The following is a 7,015-nucleotide window of genomic DNA, read 5'->3' as shown; positions in this document are numbered from 1 at the left end:
GTAGCTGGGACTACAGGTGCCTGCCACAATGCCCAGCTATTTTGTTTGTTTGTTTAGCAGGCTCGGGCTGGGTTCCAACCGACAAGCCCTGGTGCATGTATCCAGCACCCTAACCACTGAGCAATGGGTGCTGAGCCAGGTTTCACAATTTTATTTATAGAGGTCCTTCACCACTTTTGTTAGGTATATTCCTAGGTACTTCATTTTTTTTTTAACCTAGTGTGAAGGGAATTATGTCTTTGATTACCTTCTCAACTTGACTGTTATTGGCATATACAAAGGCTACTGATTTGTGGACATTGATTTTATACCCTGTGTAAAACCATTTAAAACACATTACTGTGTTTTTTGATCACTTCCAGGAGTCTTGTGGTTGAATCTCTGGGATTCTCTAAATATAAGATCATATCATTGGCAAAGAGTCAGAGTTTGACCTCCTCTGCTCCCATTTAGATGCCCTTTTGTTAGGTATATTCCCAGGCATTTCATTTACTTTCTCTGTAGATTATAGCTACACAGTAAAAAAATCATACATCACATCAAGTAGTCTTCATCCTGGAGAGGCAAGCCTGGTTTAACATACGCAAGTCCATACATGTAATTCACCATATCAGTAGAAGTAAAAACAAAGACCACATGATCTTACTGGGTAGATTATAACTACACAGTAAAAAAATTACATATCATGATCATCATTGCCTGATTACATTGGTTAGAACTTATGGACTATATTGTATAATAGTGGCAATAGTGGATATTCTTTTCTGGTTCCAGTTCTAAGTGGAAAAGCTTTCAGTTTTACTCCTTTCAGTACGATATTAGCTATAGATTTGTCATAGATGGCTTCAATCAGCTTAAGAAATGTTCCCCTATGCCTATTTTCTTAAGTTGTTAGAAAAGGATGCTGAATTTTTTTTTTTTTTTTTTTTTTTTTTTGAGACAGAGCCTCAAGCTGTCACCCTGGGTAGAGTGCTGTGGCATCACAGCTCACAGCAACCTCCAACTCCTGGGCTCAAGTGAGTCTCCTGCCTCAGCCTCCCAAGTAGCTGGGATCACAGGCGCCTGCCACAACGCCCAGCTATTTTTTGGTTGCAGCCGTCATTGTTTGGTGGGCCCGGGCTGGATTCGAACCTGCCACCTTAGGTGTATGTGGCTGGCGCCTTAGCCACTTGAGCTACAGGCTCTGAGCCAGGATGCTGAATTTTATCAAATGCTTTTTCTCCGTCTATTGAGAGGATCATATGGCCTTTATTTTTGTTTCTATTGATATGGTGAATTACATTTACGAACTTGAGTATGTTAAACCAACCTCTCATCCCTGGGATGAAGACTATTTGATTGTGATGTATAATGTATTTACTGCGCAGCTATATTCTATTGGTTAAGATTTTATGGAGAATTTTTCCATCAATATTCATTAGGGAAATTGGTCTATAGTTCTCTTTTTGAGTTTGTTGCTTTCCTGGTTTTGGTATCAGGGTGATGTTTGCTTCACAGAACATGTTCCTTCCTTCTCAATGTTTTGGAATAGTTTCTGCAGGGTAGGTGAAGATCATCTTTGAAAGTTTGATTGAATTCTAATGTGAAGCCATGTGGCTCAAGGCTTTTATTTTGTTGAAAAATTTGTTATTGTTTGTTCAAACTCAGTGCTCAATATCTGTCTGTTCAAGACATCTATTTCCTCTTGGTTAAATCTAGGGAGATGGTGTGATTCTAGGTATTGCTCCATTTCCTCCACGTTGTTAAATTTCTATTGGCAGAAAAATAGAGACATAGGCATAGGGAGCTGAATGAAAATCAAGAGATGAAACCAGTCTCTTCTAGCCATCTGATCTTTGACAAACAAACAATGCTTACACTGGGGGAAAAATCCCATTTCAATAAATGGTACAGGGAGAACTGGATAACCACATGTAAAAGACTGAAACTGGATCTGTACCTCTCATCATTTATGAAAATTGACTCAAGATCAATAACAGATTTAAAACTAAGACATGAAATGATAAAAATCCTAGAAGAAAGTGTGAGAAAAACTCTTGATGATATCGGTCTGGGAAAAGATTTTATTAATGGCCATAGCCACAACAACCAAAATAAACAAATGGGACTTAATTAAAATGAATTAAGAATTCAGAATGGGAAAAGATATTCTCATGTTACAAATCTGACAAAAGCTTGTTAACTCAGATCTATAGAGAACTCAAATTAATCAACAAAAAAGAACCAACAATCCCTTCTATCACTGGGCAAGAGATATGAACAGAATGTTCTCTGACCGAGATAGATGAATGGCAAAAAATATATGAAGAAATGTTCTTCATCCCTGATCGTCAGAGACATGCAAATCAAAACCACCCTGAGATATCATTTGACCCCAGTTATAATGGCCCCCATCACAACACCCCAAAGTTGCGGATGCTGGAGTTGATGTAGGGTGAATGGAACACCTTTACACTGCTGGTGGGACAGCAAACTAAAAACTAAAACTAAACTTTGAGAGTCCACAAAAAAGCTGAAATTAGATGTCCCATTTGATCCTGCAATCCCATTAGTAAGCATCTACCCAGAAGAAAAAAAGATCATCTTATCATAAAGACATTTGTACTAGATTGTTTATCGCTGCTCAATTTACAATCAACCAAGATGTGCAAACAACCAAAATGCTCATCAATCCAGAATGATGGATTAACAAATTGTGATATATGTGTACCAGGGAATACTATTCAGCTATAAAAATACGGAGACTTTACATTTTTGTATTAACCTGGATGGAATTGAAATACATTCTTCTTAGTCAAGTATCAGAAGAATGAAAAAGCAAATATCCAATGTACCGAATATTAATATGTAGCCAGTAGATGATCTAATCTATACCCATATAAGAGAAAAACTGAATTCAATTCAAATTGGGAGAGAAGGAAAAAGAGAGAGGGGAAAGGAAAAGAGGGGAAGGAGGGGTGTACTCCCAACTAATGGGCACAGTGTAAAGGCATATGGCACAACTGTTGGGTGCAGGACACAGCTACAAGATGCACTCCACCTAACAAATGCAAATATTACAATTTAGTTGTTTGTACAAGCACCTTAGCCTGAAATGAAACAAACAAACAAACAAACAAACAAACAAAAAAAAAACTCAGTCCCATAAGATTTAGTTAATTTAAAGAAAATATTTTTATATTTGTGTTAGCTAGAATGCTATGAGTTTTTATAAATAGATAAACAGAACTACAAACCCTTACTTTATAATACAGAGTCATTGAAATTAAGTTACTAATTAAGAATATACATAGTTAATAATATTTCTATGAGCCAATAATAGCCAATATTTTATATAGACTTATCCAAGGTACATTTGAGAAGTTGTTCACAATAACCTCAAGGCCTCTTACTTCTAAGTTTATTTTCTTCTCTTCCATTGCATAATTGACGGTCTGGATCTGGGGTTATAAGATTTGGCAAATAAAATCAGGAATTTAAGTTAAGTTTTAATTTTGGATAAACATGTACTTTTTCAAGTATAATTATATCTGGGACTCACATATATAATAATTATTTGCTGTTTTTCTGAAATTCAAATTTAACTGATTATCTATTTTATTGGGCAATCATAGTGAAACCTCCTCTATAACTATCATCAAGTGTGGACAAATTCAGCAGAAATAGATCTACCAAATTGCCTTCAACAGCTTAATTCCTATTTGAAAGAACATTATCAGTAAAACACACAATTGACTATGGAAGAAGAGTGCTGGTATATTAAAGAGACTAACATAGAGGATGGAAAATATATATCTACACATACACATATATATGTGTATGTCTGTGTGTGTGTTCATAGTTTAAATGATTTGCAGACAGAATTGTCCCTAAACAAAACAAAAAAAGTGAGAAGGGTTATCTGACTGGACTCCTGGGAGTTTTCCCTCAGGCTTGCTTCTTCTTTCTCGCACTTCCAATTATCCTCATACACTTGACATTTACAATTTTTGTAGCCATATGTCATAAAGAATGACAGAGTTAATTAATAATCTTTCAAAAACTTAATGCATTGGTGTTTGCTAATCACTTTCACAAGCAGACACATATGAGTGTATGTACACACACACACACACACTCCTGAATTGTTGTACCATGATCATTCCTTCCTATGATAAGACAGACTGAAATAAATACATCTTAAGATTTTCTGAAGAATGTATTATTGATGTGAATAAAAGAAATATATTTTGATTTCAGTTCTCCTATGTTTAATTAAACTCAGATTTGAGATACAATTTCAGAAGTCCTGTCTTTCTCATCTATTAGTAACATTGTTTCTCATTTTGCATTTTGTCTTGAGATTTTTGTCTGCAAGAAACTGTATAAAATTAGAGCTTCATAAAGCTCTGAAAAGACTTCGTGATATTTTGTTTCCATTAAGTGAACACAGCAGCAACAAGGAAATATTAACATTTCCTACCTCCTTGGTCAAGATTCCCTAATGCGTACTCCATGGCCAGTATCTCTTATTACACAGAGATTCAGAGAAGCTCTCAGTCCTAGAGCTCCCAGAAAAGGTGTGTCATCAGCTGGGTGGCACGGGCCCCAGAGAAAAGTGATGTGTCAAGTGCTAGGTTAAGATAAGGCAGAAATGATGGTGGTTTTAAAGCAGTTGTCACATCTCCAGAAATATTGCTGTTCAGATAAGTCATAGAATTCTTTTTATCAGTTTAACTTGAAAAACTGTTATTTCTCTCAATAATATGAGCCAATTTACTCTTTTTGTAATTTCCAGTGACCTGTGTTTCTTTCTCTTTTAGATGTCCTTTACCTGGTAGCTTATGAATTATTGCCATTGAGATGCTCTGGGATGCCTCCTCTGCAGCTGCATGGTACTTGCTCAGTCTTACCACCCACAGGAGCACCTGTTTACATGCACCTCCCATCACCATTAACTGAACTATGTCTATTGTACTTATGAATAACTGAGAATTTCAACTATCGCTTTAAGTATAGCTTTTAACTCAGAAGTTTGAATTTCCTATTTCAAAAATGTTAGAAAGCTTACCAGACTCAAACATTAAATTAACATGAAATTAAATCATGTAGACAAACAAGTTAAATTTACAAAAAGCCAGTGAAATCAAGCTAATCATTTTCCCTGGTTCCAACAATATTCAGCATTTTTGCAGAACTCTAGTCCATTCTTCATGAAGTGCTCGTGAAGATACACCCTCAATCAATCAATACAAATTTTATGGATCGTATTGTGCTTAACACTAGAATAACTTCTATATGGATGTAGAGGTGAGATAAATTTATTAATTACATGTTATGGAGATTAGGGTAGAATGATTCTTTTCTAGTCTATAATAGAGATCAATTAACAATACAACTGTATGTTTATACTTTTTTGATATGATATGCTATAAAAAACTATTTGCAAATAAAACAAAAAGCATATTGTTTATGACATGCATTTTTCTTTTTCTTTTTTTTGCAGTTTTTGGCCAGGGCTGGGTTTGATCCCACCACCCCTGGCATATGGAGCCGGTGCCCTACTCCTTTGAGCCTCAGGTGCCACCTGCAGTGTAAGTAAAAGAAATGTTTGAACTTTATTTTTTAATTAAAATAAAAATAATATTAAAATAACGCTGACGTAGGGATAGAACCTTAGAGGTGTAATGCAAAAAAAGTAAATAAACAAATAAAATAACACATTATACTAAGAACAAGGAGAAAAGAAATCAGGCAAGTGATACTGAAAGGTGGTGCAAGTGTCAGGACGAAGGTGTGATAGGTTGGTAAAGACAGACTTCCCTTCGAGGAAATAACCAGACATATTCCCAAAGATTAAGGAGAGTCAGGTTTAAATAAAAGGGTGAACTGAAATCCCTGAAGAAAGAGAAACTTGGGAGATTTGAGAAACTGGAAAAGGTCAGAATAGCTAAATTTCATTACTTAAATGGAAAGTGGCATTATACTAAATTAAGATAGATTAGTACAGACCTAGACATGATGTGTCAGGTCCCACAAAGAGACCAGATTTCCTTTCAATTATTATAATAAAACATTAAGAGAGAGAAAGAGTATTGAGGTATGTGAAGGTTTGGATAAGTAAGCCCATCAAAGTTGAGAAGGCTGTTACATTTGATATTCTTTAGCCAGAGATGAAGGAAATTGTTATTCAGTGTGTAGCAAGAAGTGTGATTATAATATTGATCGAATAAAGCACATAACTACATGATGTAAAGTATAATTCTGTGTGCATGTGTTTGGGTGTAAATAAGTAGAAAATAATTCCAGGGCATTACTTAGTATAAAAATTCAGAGTATGAGAGAAAGATTTGAATTTTGATTGAACAGGGTTGTAATTTTGACTCTTTTTTCTTCTCAACTCTGAATATTAAAAAAAAAATTTTGATGGTTCTTTAAATCAATAAAACAATTTTTATAGAAGATAATTAGGGTGCTAAATTTTCACAGCAGTGATATTTTTCATGTACTATTCAGTGTCATATAAGTTAGCACGCAAATTTTATGATCAGGAAACAATCACGAATGAATGTAAGGATATCAAGCTTATCCTTTGTGACTGAGTGCTAGTCTGCTACTACTGCACAATCATTACAGCTAAAATTACCTAATATTGAAGTATTTCCCAAGGTAAGAAAATATTTAAGTATTTTCTAAGTACCAGTTATGAAGCTCAAGTCTTTCCAGAACATTTATTCTCCATCAAACTCTTGGAGGAAGTTTTGGCTTTTTTCTCCATACTAGAGAAGGAGGAAACAGTAGCATAGAAAGGTTACTAAATATTCTCAAGTCATGTAGAATACAAACAGTAAAGCTGGGATTTGAGCATTTTTTTCCTTGACATCAAATCCTTTGCTTTTGACTAGAGGAGGCAGCGTTAAGCCATTGCCTCCTGTTTACGTGGGGGGCCATCTGTGAGGGGACTGGGAGGAGACCGAGCTTCTTTTTGTTCCTCCTCACTGAGGGGTGAGTTTGTGCAGACCCTGACCGTGCTTTG

The 7,015-nt window shown here is 35.4% G+C and overlaps 1 pseudogene; it reads right to left on the bottom strand.

Moving 5' to 3' along the window:
• LOC100946123 overlaps positions 1-4,496 on the bottom strand; it is an 11,394-nt pseudogene extending 6,898 nt beyond the window's left edge.
• Positions 4,497-7,015: the final 2,519 nt, after the last annotated feature.

This window comes from Otolemur garnettii, unplaced genomic scaffold (genome assembly GCF_000181295.1).
Source record: "Otolemur garnettii isolate 467f Iridium unplaced genomic scaffold, OtoGar3 scaffold00131, whole genome shotgun sequence".
Lineage (NCBI taxonomy): Eukaryota > Metazoa > Chordata > Mammalia > Primates > Galagidae > Otolemur > Otolemur garnettii.
The sequence above is the reverse complement of the archived record's forward strand: the minus strand, read 5'-3'. Positions and strand labels throughout refer to the sequence as shown.